The sequence below is a fragment of the Lepisma saccharinum genome, chromosome 10 (genome assembly GCF_977018435.1).
Source record: "Lepisma saccharinum chromosome 10, izLepSacc3.1, whole genome shotgun sequence".
In the NCBI taxonomy this organism is placed as follows: domain Eukaryota; kingdom Metazoa; phylum Arthropoda; class Insecta; order Zygentoma; family Lepismatidae; genus Lepisma; species Lepisma saccharinum.
Genome location: NC_139238.1, coordinates 23707486 through 23724098, shown reverse-complemented (window position 1 = coordinate 23724098; position 16613 = coordinate 23707486). Strand labels below are relative to the sequence as shown.

The 16613-nt window shown below is 39.3% G+C and overlaps 1 protein-coding gene across 2 annotated transcripts in view; it reads right to left on the bottom strand.

Annotated features, from left to right (window-relative positions):
- Pi3K68D (phosphatidylinositol-4-phosphate 3-kinase catalytic subunit Pi3K68D) overlaps window positions 1-15610 on the bottom strand; it is a 418322-nt gene extending 402712 nt beyond the window's left edge. Inside the window, exon 1 of one of the 2 annotated variants that reach the window (XM_083129651.1) lies at window positions 15295-15610. The gene's annotated coding sequence lies outside the window, so the exon portion shown is untranslated. The remainder of the gene's footprint in view (window positions 1-15294) is intronic. The other variant, XM_083129654.1, reaches the window with a different exon arrangement.
- Window positions 15611-16613: the final 1003 nt, after the last annotated feature.

The following is a 16613-nucleotide window of genomic DNA, read 5'->3' as shown; positions in this document are numbered from 1 at the left end:
AAAGTATTAAATTGCTATCTACGTATTTGGGAACAATCTTTCAATATAATACTTTTTTTGGACGCGTCAAATCATAGTATTTAATTCCTGTTTTAGCAGCTTTAAGAAACCTGATTTTGGGGGGGGGGGGTTACAAATGCCCTTTCTGCTCCCGTCAAGTTACGCCTATGACAAACAGGAATTCAAAGTAAAAGACTGTCCCGACTAAATCGGGAGACACGTCTGATAGATTTACAATTGGGAAAATTATAATTAAGTGTGTAGTTGAAAACAACCTATTTTCATATATTGCATGCAGCTCTACTTTTTCTGCAATGTGGATCAAGAACTGGGGACGTGGAGAAGCACAACAACACTCCACGTAACCAATAGTCACGTGACCCTCTTTGCTTTCCTGTCATGTTGACCTTCGCATGGAACACATTTCTCGGTGTTAAGACAGGCAAAATCACCCGATCATCGAAGGGTGCAATATGTGTTGCCTACCCTCCTGCATTACTTGCTCCTATTAAAGCCTTATGGGGAAGAACTTTTTTCCATGACTGTACATACATATGCTATTATTGTTAACATAGAGTGTGTGCATTTTTTGTTTGAAATTGAGTATGCCCATGCATGACTTACTGTCACGGTATCTAGTGACATGTGAAACGCAGTTCGATATAAATTATTTTTGTTTATTGATTCATTTTATGTTCAAATATAAAAGTGTGAGGTTCTTTATTTTGTGGATAACTTTGTATCCAAGCCAGACGTCGGGAGTTAGGAGACGGGTTTTTCCTGAGTGACAGCCGAGCTGTCATTGCTTTGAAGATGACATATTTGCACCAACACGGAGAAAAGGAAAGATTATTTTCGTCGTGACCGGGCTTCAAGTCGCGGCGGGCGGTCGAACCCATGTTCACGGATGACCAGGAAAACCAGCTGGAGCCCAAGCCTGCAAGGATCGAGGACGCGGTGCCGACCGCGCGTTTCAAGACAATGGACAGAGGTCATTTCCGTCCCCTGGGGAAACCGAAGCGAAGCCACCTTAGCGTCCTTCCCAACGGACAAATTCGAAAGTGACATATAAACAAGAGTACCACGATTCCAAACACAGTTTTTACCCGGATTTCATAGAGAGAGCATCTCCGCGCTACACTCTCGCGTGATTATTGTTTTGTGTCCGTGAACTTTGTTTCCTTACGTACCGTGAGCGAATTGCAGATAGAGAGTTACAAGTGTGCGCCTTATTTTGGTGAAGATTACGCGGCGATTTGTTTTTGCTAAGCGTGGACTACATAATAATGGAGGGCTAAAGAAGATAGAGAAGGGGGGCCGTCGCCTCCCCGGCACCCGCAACGACGCAGAAGCCAGCCAGACGACGCCAAAACCAACCACTGCTTAAAGCCCGAAGGACGTTTCCAGATCGACGTTCCAACTCAAGCCCGTTACCAGAGAGAGAGAGAAGGACGACTCCAGAACGACGCCCAACCGAAGCCCGTTACCAGAGAGAGATGATTGCAGATCGACACCCAATTGATGCCCGACACTAAGAGAGATTCCGGACCGGCGCGTGACCACGTACACCCGACGCTAGTGACAAGATGAACGCCCGAAGTACTGAGGAGGTGCAAGTACACCATATCGTCGCAATTATTCTTCGCCACGATCGACCTCGGAGAACAATTTCGCCACAAAGGAACCGTGTGCAAGTCCCGCGTCCAGGAGAGATGAATGACCACGCAATGTAACAGAGTCCGGTAGAGTATACTTCAGAGGGTCTATGTCCATGTAAACGTGCATTGTTAGTATCAACACCGTACTGTTAACGCCGAAGTCTCACATATTTGCAAAGTTACTCAGGAAACCCCAAACCTAACCCCCGTGTCTGACAATTTTTTGATACAGTTATAAAAAAGGGTTATTTCATGTTCAGATGTTCTACTTTAATTGTCTGCATTCAGCGTTAGAAGCTCCATTTCATTTCTTTAATATTTAGTGTAAATTGTCAAAGTGTGCTCCATTTTTTGTGTAACCGACCGCCCCGTCGCGCCATTTAACTTGTCAATAGTTGACTGATGAGTCCTTTTTAATTTTGGAGAGCGTAATTTTTATTGCAAGGTCGTGCGCATGAAGTAGTATTATTTGTTGCATAGTGGTTTTTGATGTAATTTTTGCTCGCGCCGACGATTGATTTGTGTATTTCCGGCAGCTGGAGCCAATTAAGTTTTTGCATCACTATGTAATTGTGTAGTTGTTCTCATTGGACGAGAGAGGCTTGTGTGTATTACCTTCGTCCGAGAAACTTGTGTAATGTCGTGCTTACGACTGTATGCATACGTTCATTCGAACGAAAGATTTAACCACGCCGACCCAATTGTCTTAGTTAACCGCTTTCCGAGGGCTGGCACTTAAGTTAATTTAAAAGAGCACAGGAGCTGGCAGACAAATGCCCTATATTCACATAAAGGTTTAAAAACTTAAAAGGAATGATATGTTAACGAGATCCATGATTTGTATCTATACTTCACATGTAAAAATACCTCAGAGGTGTGAAAGAGAGAAAGAGTGAATGAGTGAGCGTTTGAGGAGGCTTTGTAAAGAGTTGTTGATTGCAATATTTTTTTTTGTTGTTACAATATATATTCACTTTTTACCGTTCGTCAGTGTTGATATTTGACGTTTTTCAGGTATTAGTGTTTTATGATTGTTCGAATGTACATATCAAAGGTAAACAAAACAGTTTAACATTTCAAGGTATTAATCTCCGCCTCGCAATAGTATGACAACAAACGACCGTCTCAGTACCGAACTTGAAAACCTGAACCGTGAGAGTCACGACCGGTTTCCCATACACATAACGACGTTTGACCCCGTGCCGGGGTATGATGGACACGTCATTTCGGAGACCGTGAGTGCACTCGTTACATTACATTCAAATAGATTCTATTTAGTTAAAATATCTTTGGGTTTTCTTTATACAATATTCAGATCAGGTTTATCTAAGGAAGCCTTACACCTTTCATAGAATCACGCTACGCCACTGCCCCCCCCCCCACACATATACACTAGTGTCCAAAATTAAAGCAACAAACAGAAATCCTTTCCTCGTGTTATTTATTTATCACAAAATAGTATCAGGTATTGTCAAATATAAAGTATAAACAAAGTAAACACTGGCACAGTATGTGTTGATGTCTTGTTGATGAAAGAACAGTAACAAACCACCATTGTCTGCTGTGCTACAAGATTTATCGTATCCACTGTCACAAACGCCAGAAGACGGGTTACTTCTTCTCAATACGGCGTGTGATCACCTCTGGCAGTAATCAAGGTCCGACAACGACGTGGCATGCTGTGAATAATGTCATCAATCTCATTTTGCAGTATTAATGCCCATTCACCCTGTACAGCAACTCTTAACTCCCGGAGAGTGCTTGGTGGAGTCGGACGTGAAGCAATTCGTCTCCCGAGAGCATCCGACACGTGCTCTATCGGGTTCAAGTCGGGAGAGCAAGCATGCCAATCCATGCGATCAATATCTTCAGTTTGCAGGAAGACATCAACCAGCTGCGCTCTATGAGGTTATGAAGCTGCGCTTAAAACTGTAGTGGCAGCAATCACTACCATAATTTCGTTGGGGAGAGTTCTCTGTGCTTTTACTTAATCCACAAGATGAGTAAATAGCACAACTGTTATTCATGTGTGTGTGTGGGGGTGTGTGTGGGGGGGTGGGGTGTGTGTGTGTGTGTGTGTGTGGAGTGTAATATATATATATATATATATAGACACAAACATACATTTCACACAGTGTTATTTTGTTCGGATAGAAAGTAACCGAACTTTATTTGTGTTATTAACAATAAAAATAACAGGCTTTCTTTATAACTGGAAGGGAACAATTCCAATTTCCAGGCGGGAATGGCGTGGGTGCTCGGCTGACCGGTTTCACTCCCTTTGTCGACGCCCATGGATCGAGATCTCTTTTCTTTTAAGTCTTGTTTTATGAAAATGTATGATAAAAGTGTACTCAGTTTTACGCCGTTAATTGTACATGCTGCTATTTTGAAGGGAAAGAATTACTTTTCTTCAAAAACAATTGCTGTACAAATAAACTTAGGCGAGAAAATATTTACCTTTTTACTACCCCAAACCAATCTTTCCCCCTAGTTTAATTGATCGATTTTGTTATCGATCGAAGTTTTTCTTTCACTTTTGGCTAATCGCGACGATGAGTAATGATATGATGAAGGAACATTTAAAAAGAACATGCCAAGGTCGGGGTTCAAATCCGGGACGTCGTAGCGCGTTGTGCTAACCACTCGGCCGCGGAGGCCGTATTACAACCTGATATTATGAAATTATATATATATATATATATATATATATATATATATATACACACACACACACACACACACACACACACACACACATATATATATATATATATATATATATATATATATATATATATATATATATAATCAATAATGCCCTCCCCCTTTTCCCCAAGTTATCTGAAGTTATTCAAGTAGTCGTCTTTGGTTCCGGAAGAAGGTGGAAGAGGAAATCCCACGAAATTGCAGGAAGTAAACATCCTCATTTCTTGCAGTCACCCAAAAGTGAAGATATGAATGTATGGGAAATTAATCGGGGAGAGAACAATGCCGTAACATAAAAAGCTACTTCAGGTTTGCTACACTTTATATGCAAAGAGGCTAACCATAAAGTATCATTGGAAGTGCTGAATCGTGCCTCAACAAGGCGTGAGAGTAAGTTCAAAGCGTGTTGTGGGGCGAAATGTGGTGGGAGCCATCGATAAACCACTGGCGCGGTTTTCGAACAGATTAAGAAAGTAATAAAACTTCGTTAAATCGAAAAAATAGGGAGTAAAATAAAGGAACCAGTGTATTTTTCATCTTCTCTCATTTAAACCAAAGAATAAATGCTTTTACATTTTTCAAAATTCCAAAAAATAAACTTTAAACGTAGAGGGTAGACAAGAAACACTATGGCTACAATTTCCTCCAAACTTTTAAAGCTTTTTTGCAACGAGGTGTTTAAAAGACAATAACGAAAGCGAATAACTATGCATTTCGATTCAATAACTGTGTGAAATGAGAAAAATAAATAATAAAAACAGTTGTGCTGTGGATCGAATTAGAAAAGTCTCCAAAGGATATAATAATAAATTTGGAATTACATTTGATTTATTACTTTATAATAGTTATTACAATAACATTAAGAATTATTATTTCTACTATTGAAGTTTCATCTCTTGCTTTACTCCCGCCCCCTTCCCAGGACAATTTCTGGTGATAAGGCATGTTGGGGACGATATACGCCAGTCGTTGAAAATTTACTTTTCTTAATGCTGAAGGAAAAATAGACTCAGGAAAGTGCTTATTTTACAAAGTAGCCCACACAAAGAACCCAATGACACGGAGAAGTGCATCAAATGGCACTTTTTTCAGTTGCTGCTCCATGGGATGCACTAAAAGTGCACCGATTGAGAAGATCAGGCAGGATCATTTCGAATAAACCAAAATTACTCTTTTAACTCTTGTCAATCGATGCACAAAAACCTTGACGCATTTCGAGTCCTCTATGTATTTTTGAAAGATGTTCTTTTCCTTTTAGCACCATGAGGACGTCGATGTAGGGAAGGTGTCACTCCCAAAATCAAGCCAACACCTTGCCCAATAATGGTTTTGTCCTAATTGCGAACAGTCCTAATTGCGAACACATATAAGTGATAAATAATTTAATGCCCTAATTGCGAACACATGAGGCTGGAAAACCTGTTTTCAAAAACAGATAAGGTAGTGACGCAGTGGAACAGCTGGTTTGACTAACAACAATAGCCAACCAACCTGATTGACTTATCATGGTATTCTGCTTTGTAAATTCCTCCAAGGTCATTTCACCCTCTCAGTCTATCGACGTAATCTGACTTTCATTCATGTGTTAATGACTCGAAAACCCCTTGGTGCCTTAAGTGATGTGAAACTGCTTCAACAGGAAGCACCGGACAAATAATGTAGTGGAGGGATGGAACCCCAAAATCAACAGTGAGCTAGGTAATCCACATCCGAGAGTGGGAGATCTTATATAAAGCATAAAGGCTGAGCCAATAAAGTCTAATGGCATGATTCTTAGTATGGAATTATATATACTTTGGCGGCGACTTTAATCATGTCAATTTCCTATGATCCAACAAAACACTGACCAGTCTCAATGACAAGTCGCGTTTCGATACTATTCATGGGCCTAGATCTATGGCGACATATCCGTAACCAATAGAATAGGAATATATTTTGTGAGTAAAATATCAACAAGATAATTTTAATAAAATAGTAGTTATATCGGTTTGGCTATTAAAATACTGCGAAGATGAAACTTTGTGGAATTAATTCAGATTCAAATGCTAATGAAAGATACAAGATATTCTCATTAACAATTCATTTAAAATCTATAACCAGTAAACCCGTGAATATGCCACATATGGCTGTTAGATAGCAAGCACAGCTCCAACGTGCTTCATCACTTGCTATGCAACTGAGGTGGTCTTTAATAAGAAAACACTTTCAGAAGAAATCAAGGAAGTGAAATAACGTGGGTGAGAATCTAAAGCGAAATGAAATTTGGCAGTGTGTTGCTCATCGGTGGTAGCAGTGAAGGCGTTTGGATTCCAAAACTGAACTGGGGGGGGGGGGGGCGAGGACAGTTTACTTTCCCTTGGTAGATAAGGTTTAGCATAGTGCGGGGCAAAACTGGGGGCGGCAACTATCTCCTAATCGCCACCACTGGGTGCATAGGCGTGCGCAGGCTCTCTCATTAAGGCTTTGAAGAAAGTTCAATTGGAGAAAGAAAAACCACATTTCATCGTACTATTTTATTGTATTGATCGGTACGGATCAGGGGTGTATACAGGGTGTTTCCGGGCTGATGATACAAACTTTCAGGGATGATGGAGAAGGGCACATGTATCAATTTGAGATAAGGAACCCTGGTGCGGAAACGACTTAGTCGAAAGTTATAAGCGAAAATGGGTGTATGAAGGTGGAATACTTTTATTACCTGCACAAGTTGCACAAGCTCCTACATTCACAACAGTTGTTCAAAGTGGCGTCCCCTAGCTTCGCTGCAGGCATGACATTGTCGCACAAAGTTCTGACGTATCCATTGGAACAACCCCGGGGTCGTTCGAACAATGTCACAGGCAGCGAGAATTCTTGCCAGGAGATACTCTTCAGTGTACTACAGGTGTCTCGTACACAAGACTTTTCACATGACCCCACAAGAAGAAATCAAGTGGGGCAGATCAGGTGACCGAGCTGGCCAAGGAACAGCTTGTGAAACTTGTGCAGGTAATAAAAGTATTAAATCTTCATACACCGATTTTCGCTTATAACTTTCGACTAACTCGTTTCCGGAGCAGGGTTCCTTATCTCAAATTGATATTTATTTATTTATTATTTATTTATTAACGCCTTGTTTTAAATGGCGGAGTTAAAGCCGTACAAAGCCTTTTCTTCCACTCAACCATACATTTAAAATTATACATTATTATATTATACACAAAGTACACTAAGTCATTTCACATAGGTCCACACACACACATTATACTCATACATACAAGTCTTAACATGTGCCCTTCTCCATCATCCCTGAATGTTAGTCTCAGCCCGGAAACACCCTGTATAGTGTGTGTCCGGACCCGCCGAAAATAACTATTAGAAGAAATCACACCTCCGTGGCAAAAGTGTAGTTTGCCCCTCTCCTTTATTTCCCTCTCTGTGGTTCAGAGATTAGTTTACATATAAACATAGTTTCGTACAGGTGATTGAAAACCACTTCGTATAATCTATTAATTTCCAACAGTTGCGGTGATTAAGGGGGCGTGGAGGAGGCAGTTGCTCCCAACACTTTTGCCCCTGCACTATGGCCTCTTAATGCATGTCTACAAAAAAAAGGTAAAATTTTCTTGCCTCCCCGCCCCCCTTTTACACTTTTGTCACCCAATCACCGCTACGGATTTTCAATGTATGGGCAATGTATTCCGCAGATGCAGAGGTAACACAACTAACAAATAAAGTGTATCGGATTGTTAATAACAAGGAATTTGCTAGAAAACAAAGTTGGATAGTTCAATTCCATAGGAAATGCAGTAATACACCTTCCTTTGCCTCCCAAGTTGCTTGGAACTTTTGTCGGCTTTAAAATACTTAGTTTGTATGCAAAGGGCATAATATTATTTAATAACAGTGACAAGATTCCTCTACACTAAATTTCTAAGTGAGAGCATTAGGGAGGGCAACTGCCCCCTCTTGCACCCCGTACGCACGCCTACGACTGGGTGGTAGTGAAATGACTGACAGGGATGGTGGGGTGGGTATTATAAAGATCAGGCATGTTTGACCTTTCTGTCATACTCTTCCAATACACGGCAACAACTTTACCAAGGCACGTCAAGGTGAGTATGATGTTCGTGACACAAAAATGTGTAACGGGAATAAACACACAAGCTGCGCCGCGTCATGCGATTTAAACAAACATGTGCGACGTGATACACGGCGTTAGATACACAATCTCTTTGCTAACCCTAGGTAGAAACATGCCAAACGAACACTTTGTAAGCAGTACAGTCAAACCTCGTTAATGTGGACCCCGATATGCCGTACTTCGCTTAATCCGCACAAAAAAAAAGAGCAGAATGCAAGGTTTTTAAATGTGGCTAAAAGTCAACAATCAACTTCCACAGCAAGAGTTTCGAGTAACGCAGAGCCAGGTCCGTCGGGCACATCATCATAATGTGGGTATCGCGTATGTACAGTCACGGACAGTTCTGGGTTGTAACAATCCCATTGACTTTCAATGGAAGCGTTACAACCCAGAACTCTCCATGACTGTACGTACTGCATTGTAGTATTGCTTCACATTTTACTCTACTGTATAGTGTATTTAGGCCTATGCCCTTTAAATGCACCATAATAAACTTGTTTTGTTGCTAAAAAACTGAGTTTTAATGCACTTTCTACTGTTCTTTTAGGTTATTTAAGTTAATCAGGACTTTCGTTAAAAAGGTCAACTTATCCCTCGCATTAGTCCGTATTAACGAGGTTTTACTGTATTTAGGAACTGTAGCAAAACACATAGATATTGTCTCAAATTTCCAAGTCAATCGAAACGAGACCACTGCTTAAGTGTTGATCAGAGAACCATTCGGTCGAGACGAGATGATCCAAGCCAGTCCCTATAAGACCCTTAGACACCAGACGAGATCGGATCAGAGCAGATACTTGGAGACTAGATTCTAATGATCATCAATTCATCATTTATTGTAACTTAAAACTCCATGTTACAAAAACTCCATTCAAGACATTAACAAAGACAAAACACAAACTATCTCCACATAGCAATATCCACAGTTTATCTTTACATATTCTTTATCTTCTTCTCAACCTCTGTCATAGACGAGGCCAGGCCATACAATGACTGTGCATTTCAGAATACCAACTGTATGAAATGTAACAGAAATAATGTAACATAGTGGTGCTAAGTATTCACTCGTGTGGTGGATAGAGTAGCTAATAGTAGTAATTTTCGAATAAAATTTGTTTACTTTTATTAGTTTATTGTAGACAACATTACCATGGTAATAAATATTATTGTTGTAATTATTTCTACTATTGAACTTTTATCAATGACCTGACCCCTCCCCCCTTGCAAAAATTTCGGGCAACGTTCATGGCTTTGTGATCGTCTCTTCATCCATCTTAATGTATCGACATATATCCTCATCTTCGCGATTAGTCGCAAGAGGCAGAAAAGGGAAGAAAAATAAAGTTAACCAATCTAACTACTCTTGCAGTTTTTTAGAGCCTAGAATTGTGGACCCTGCTATACTAGGCTACTACCAGGCGGCAAAGATTAAGCAATTGTTTCTAGAATGCCAAGCGATACGATACATGCGAAATCAGCTTGTGGTATAAACCACATTTGTAACCTAGTGGTGTGTAGGAACACTGCCAGATGGCACGTTTTCAGATAACAAATTGCAACGAGATAAGCAAGCTGTGGTCATTTCGCTGCTCCTGTCCACCACGTACAGTGGGATCCATGAGTATTACCGTGCAAATTGTCCATCACCATGTTCGTGAACTTTATTTGACCCAATAAGAGCTTCAAGAATTAAAATAAAACTCAAAACAAGCTGTCGACAACTTCTGCACCAGCATACATAAAATCCATAGCTTAAAAACACACAGGGTGTAAGAGAAAAATTAATGAAAATAGTCATGGACAATTTGCACTGTAATACTCATGGATCCCATACAGTGCATAATCCAAATATTTTGTGGGATATTTGTTTAAAGCTGCAGTAAAAGTCATAGTATTTTACCGTTTAAATTTAACAGCCTGTCTTAATTTATAAAAAACGCGACGTATCTGCTCTTTATATAAATTTGAATATTTTTATCATGCAAGAGGTAGATAATGATTTTAAGATGGTTTACATTTACCATTTTGTTCTTTCCCCGAGTTCTTTGCCGATTTCATTTGAAAATCTTCATTCTCTCAAAACTTCTTGAGGGGTTTTAGCCCCATCAGCTCACCCCCTGCGCATGCCAGTGATGCGGATATAAGACGACATAACTTATAATTGAAAAAGTGATTATAAAGTATAACAACTTTTTCTGATTCTAGGATATTTCTGAGTGGGGTTTTGGGGCTGAAGTCACAGACCCTCAAATACGTCACCGAATCAATCACTCGTTTCGTTTGCATGGACATACCCAGACTTCTTTTTTCCGGAGGAGGGGGCAAACACAACTTCTTGCCCAGGGGGGGGACACAAAACTTTCACCGAAAAGGCAAGGAATATATACTTGAAAATTATGAAAATGCTTTATTTTGAATTGTATGAAAAGGAAAACACTTATTTTACTTCCAACGTAAAAGCACAATGAACCAAATTACAATTTTAACCAATGTGTGAATTAATGTGGGGGATGCTGAAGATTTCCCCCAACAAAAGAAATATCACAGAAGAAAATTATTGTTATCCCTGTCAGGGATGTTTTTATCTTCCTCAAAGAAAATTAATTGGATTGAATCATATAATATGCCATTTCTTAACTACGTGACAAACACAATTGAAAAATTATTCGTGCTCATTAATGTTCCAGTTATCAAAGATTTCCTTGTCGAAAAGTATGAAACCTTGTGGACAGTGACGGCGCCAGCCTGAAATAAGTGGGGGGTGGGGCTACACAGATTTCAGAGTCAAATTCTCGGGGGCTAACTAATACTGACTAAAATATACTTACTTCATACTTTTAGGGTATAATTTTACCGCTTGCATATTTTACAATCAGAACTCAAGCTAAATCAATGAGATGTTGCATTTTGTTCCATCATATACAAAAGTACTTTTAGGCACTAATCTCTTATGTCAAATAAAATGCAATAATTATATTGTTTCTTTTCCTAAGCCATTATTGAGTGGAATAATATCAGAGTCTTACTAGTCATGTGAAGAGTACAAAATACACCATAGAAACTACACTCATTACATTATCAACTCGCTGGATATTCGTATAAATACTTCACGTAACACTATTTCTATGTAAATTGCTAAAATGAAAAAATGAGCCACAGCAAGAAACTACGATAAGATACGTCTATATTTATGACCAGCCACAATCTTTTTCAAATCCAAAGATTCTGCAAGCTCTTCAAAGGACAGAACAGATAGAGCACTCAACCTCTCGTCACCAATTAGATTTCGAAGGTTTGTTGCAAGCAACCGTTGATACCAACATTTCAATAACCCAAAGCTTATAAAGTTTCGTAAAAGGAAATTTTGAATATTTCAATCATTGCAAGCAGCTGCTGAAGGTCTTTATTTTGGCTTCAATTCTGCGTCATAGTGTGCCATGATTGCAAATTGTCCAAATCACAACAGTAGGGAGCGTATAAAGATTGTAGTTTTTCATGCTTCAGAAAGGTGGCACTAACTTAATAAAGTAGGCATCAAATAAGCGAAAACACCATTTAATAGAAACTGTATTGATGATACCATTTTCTCTTCCATTATGAAATATCTCACTTTTCTTGTTCAACGACTGGAATTCAGAACTTAGGGCTATAAATGGGGAGGATGTGAGAAATATCGTCCACTTAGGACGTGCCACTCTCAAGGAACAAAAATATTTTCACTACAAATCCACCTCCACTACGAGACAAATATATTCACATAAAATCAATCAATATATGTAGTTGCAACTCTGCACTGGCCATTTTGGTTTGAGAATTGACTGCTGAAGATTATAATTTTATTTCAGAATATATTATGCTCTGAATATTGATTAGAATTCTATCAATAGTTTTATGATATGTGCTTCAAAGATTGATTCTCTTGTACGGAATCAAATTTGGCCACTTTGACGGTACTGCAGAAATTATTTTCTAACATCACAAATAATAATTAATTAGCATGTAGACCTAGACCTGCGAAGAATGAAATTTGCCCAAGCGTGCTGATTTTTGCATCGTATGCAAAAATGTTTACTTGATTGGATTTGTATTAAGAACCAATACACACAAGCTAATTGGGACGAGACCTACAGCTTACAGTGGAATCGGAGCCACTTAATGATATGTGCCTCCACCAGGGATCGAACCCGGGACTCCTTAATTTCAAGGCAGCAGTATTGCTGTTAGATAACCAGGGCGTGGAGGTCCAATTTTAATATTTCGAATTCTTAACATTTAAGAATTAGTTACTTTGTGTACTCTTTGATTTCTTAACGTCCTATTTCTCCCTCTTGAATATTTGCAACGATAAGGATAGATATAACGATGAAAACAATGAGAGAACATCGATAACACTCATACCATTATCAGTTCTCGAATGAGTAACTAACAAACAGAAAAGAAAATAAACGGCTCTTTAGATGTTGAACGATGTCCTACTTAAAAAAAAAATCAGTTTACACATCTGTTAGATTTATTCAGAATAGCAATACGATTTATGGAGCCTAATAATGTACACGTTTAGCCACTGAATACGTCATCCACCTACGAGGCAGGTAAGAGATTTCGTAGCAAGTTTGGCTGGCACTCATGATTGGCCCATTACGTAGTATCAAATGGTAGCCACTGCTATCCAGGCATATCTGCATATACCTTTATACTGTATATAAGTTTTCATGGCATCGTGCTGATATTTTACATGTGTTAAAATGTTGACGAGAAACTTGTAGGCAGGTTAAATTAACATTAAGTTTGAACTTGACAATAGACATTTGGTCAAGTTTTCGATGTTACTAGTTCGATAGCTCATCTTATGAATGAATTTGGGTTGTCTTACATTATAAATAGCTACTGTATATTGTTTCTAAATTACGTGTAAATGTTATAAGATTTAATGACCTAGATTAGTACCAATGTTGTCTAAGGTACTTAAAACCGCAAGGCAATAGTTAAATCTAGTAACTGGTAACATATACATTTGCATACCCCCCCAAAAAAAATACCTCCAGAAATAAAATCGCAAATACGCCACTGAGTGGGCATCTCGCCAAAGCAAAAAGGTTAATTCGGACAGTGATTTTAACCACTCGTTCTCCTAGGTGTGCATGTGTACCCTGGCTGGATGCACCCATTCTTGCTTGTTAAGCCGAAACCAAATGTTCGGTAATAATAAATAACTAAATTATTCATTTTAATTCGTTTACTGTTGTGTGTTACCGAAAATTTACAATACTATAAAGTTTAAATTTAGCAGTCTTGCCTGTTAATTTACAAAATTGCGACGAAATAACTTTTTAAATTGAAATATTTCTATCGTGCGTCAACGATTATAAATTGCAGTTGCGTATCTAAATATATTTTTAAAAACTGAATCATTTCAACTTACGTTTCTTGTTAACTATGTAGTACGTATGTACTTACTGGCCGTTAATGCTTTAGAAACTTCCACGTAGTACACCCTGGACTGCATTTTGCAGGCTAGCGAGGCTCTGACGTCTGGGCTCGAAGCCAGTATAATCCGTGGGGATTGTGTTGTCGTGTCGTGTATATACGTTTGTGATTGACGCTTTATCCATCTCATCACTCATCACCATTCATACTTATCTTCGAGATGCGCCAAAAATGGCAGAAAAGCGAAGTAAAATAAATCAATCAATTAACACTTTAAAATCTGTCATGATCAGAGGCGCAGACTTGTCAAAATTATTGGGGGGACTATGATCACTGAAATAAATTAATGAATGACTCACTCCCTTTTTTAAGTTTAGGCTTCAGTGTTCGGAATCTCGTAAAAGCCCATGAATTCCTCAAAAATATAAAAATTTTCATTCACAGTTCGAATGCAGAATGTCAATTGTTCACGGATGGATATGTCACAAGTTTCGTTAACCATAATAACAAAATATTTCCGACTTTTAATATCTGCTACCACGGAGCTCAAAGCAGATCTCCCTAATATATCAATGATCTCGTTCTGAATGTCATGTGGGAGCCATTTGTAGCCCGAACGTCTCATCCACTCCCCTAGTTCATGCACATCGTCAATTGAAACTCTTTTTAGTAAAAATGTTAACAATACTCATAATTATATACTTAGTATATAGTAATAAGTCATGTGTTTTGCTGTCTTTGGTCATAGCCCCCCTTCCAAAGTTGATGGTCTAGAACATTTCAAATGTGTATTTAAAGTTAAGTTCATGTGTCACAATTCAGAGTAAACTTTACAAGAGAAGTAAAATAATACATTAGAGCCTCTTAAACAAAGCACATCGTTAACATTGGGGGGGGCAGCCCCCCCAAGCCCCATGGAGTCGGCGCCTATGGTCATGATAATTGTTTTGCTCTATAGTTTGATGGCTGCGGACAGTCATTTCTTCAATCAGCATACAATCTTGCTTGAGTTACATTTTTGCATTATAACAATGACCCAGACGAGGTTCTGTTGTAAGAGCGATCCTCGAGGCCGAAACACGCTCGATCTAATACGACACGATTTTTGTTATTACTAAAATTATTATGAATTACAATTCAAAAAATGTCATGATGATCTGATCAGAAGTTGATGCGACAAATTAGATAATGCAAAGTGTTTATGAAACCAATGGTTGGGTTTGGACCCGTTAAACCCTGAAGTGGACAGAATACGTACGCGAACTTTTCACTTCAGAGGCGTTGCTTTAAAAAGCCAAGCAAGCTCAGTTAATGGCCGGCTCGTTCTGCTTTGCACAAAGAGAGATAAAACAACGGGGGGAAAAAAACAGTACTTGCCTGATAAACAAGAAGCAGAATGCACGACGAAATCCAGCTGCCGATCCATTTTCAGAGGGCGATGACCAACTTAAAACTCTTCCAGACACTGTTTTAGTAAACGTTCGCGGTTTGTGCGCATGCGAATATTCTCGTGCAATTGGATGGTGGGACGATTAAACGTCAAAGCTTCCTTTCGTCATACTTGCAGATCCTCGTTCGTTCGACCGCCAGACAGCACATGCTCGCATTCACTAACCGATTCAGTTAAGCTTACGCTGCGAATGTCTCAATGTTGCTGATACGCGTAACACAAACAGAATACCAACACACAGTCACTACAAGTCAAACTACTTGCCACTACAGAGCAACTGCTCGACTTCCGTTCAGCTAAAGAAGCACAACATAACAGCTTAGCTTTATCAGTAAAAATGATAAGACGTCAATGTTAGCGTATCATTAGCGATAACTTCCCGCATCGTAGAATTGAATCACTCTGGTGTAAGATTTGTTGGCATTGATAGAATTTTTATGTAATCAACAAGTTCTATGTTCGATTCCTGGCGGAGGTGCATTACACAGCATTCCGGATCCCCATCGTAAATTGCAGATCTAGTCTCTATCTGACCATAAAAGTTGTCTTACGCTTAACTTTTTTGTCTTTTTTGTGGTCTTTATTCTGTCTATAGTTCACTTCCGTGGTTAAAACCACGTTTACACCGGGGTTGCTAACACATGTTACCAGCAAATGTTGGTAACATTTCGAAAAACGCTTGTGAATCTGTTATCAACATCTCATGTTAGCAACAGATTTCTCGTGTTGGCTACAGAAATTTTGTTATCCACAAGAAGTAGGTAAAGATCAAAGAATGTTAGCACCATTTGCTGAGTTTACGACCTGGACTTGCTTAATATAAGAGCATTCCCTGACATTCGCTACGAGAGACGGCGGCAAGCGCGACCCGGCATCAGCGCTTGTCTTTCCCGGTGAACGGGTCCGCGGCAGTCGCACGCTACAGTCTGTTGTTTTTTCGCTCTCTTTGCCATCGCTCTCTTTCCCTTTCTGTTGAGGTTGCAGACTGACGTCAGTATAATCCTCCCTCGGAAGTTGTGTTGTGTCGTGTCCGTGTGTTGAAGATTGTGGCTTAATATGGCACCCCAAAAGTTTACATTACAACAAAGGATTTATCTTGTCGAGTGTTACTTCGGAAAGAGGAATTGTGGAGAAGTGCGACGACGTTTTGCAACGAAATTTCCTGGTGTTCGCGTTCCACATAGGACCACTATATTAAACCTCGTAAAAAAGTTTCGAGTAACATGGTCAGTTCTGAATAAAAGTG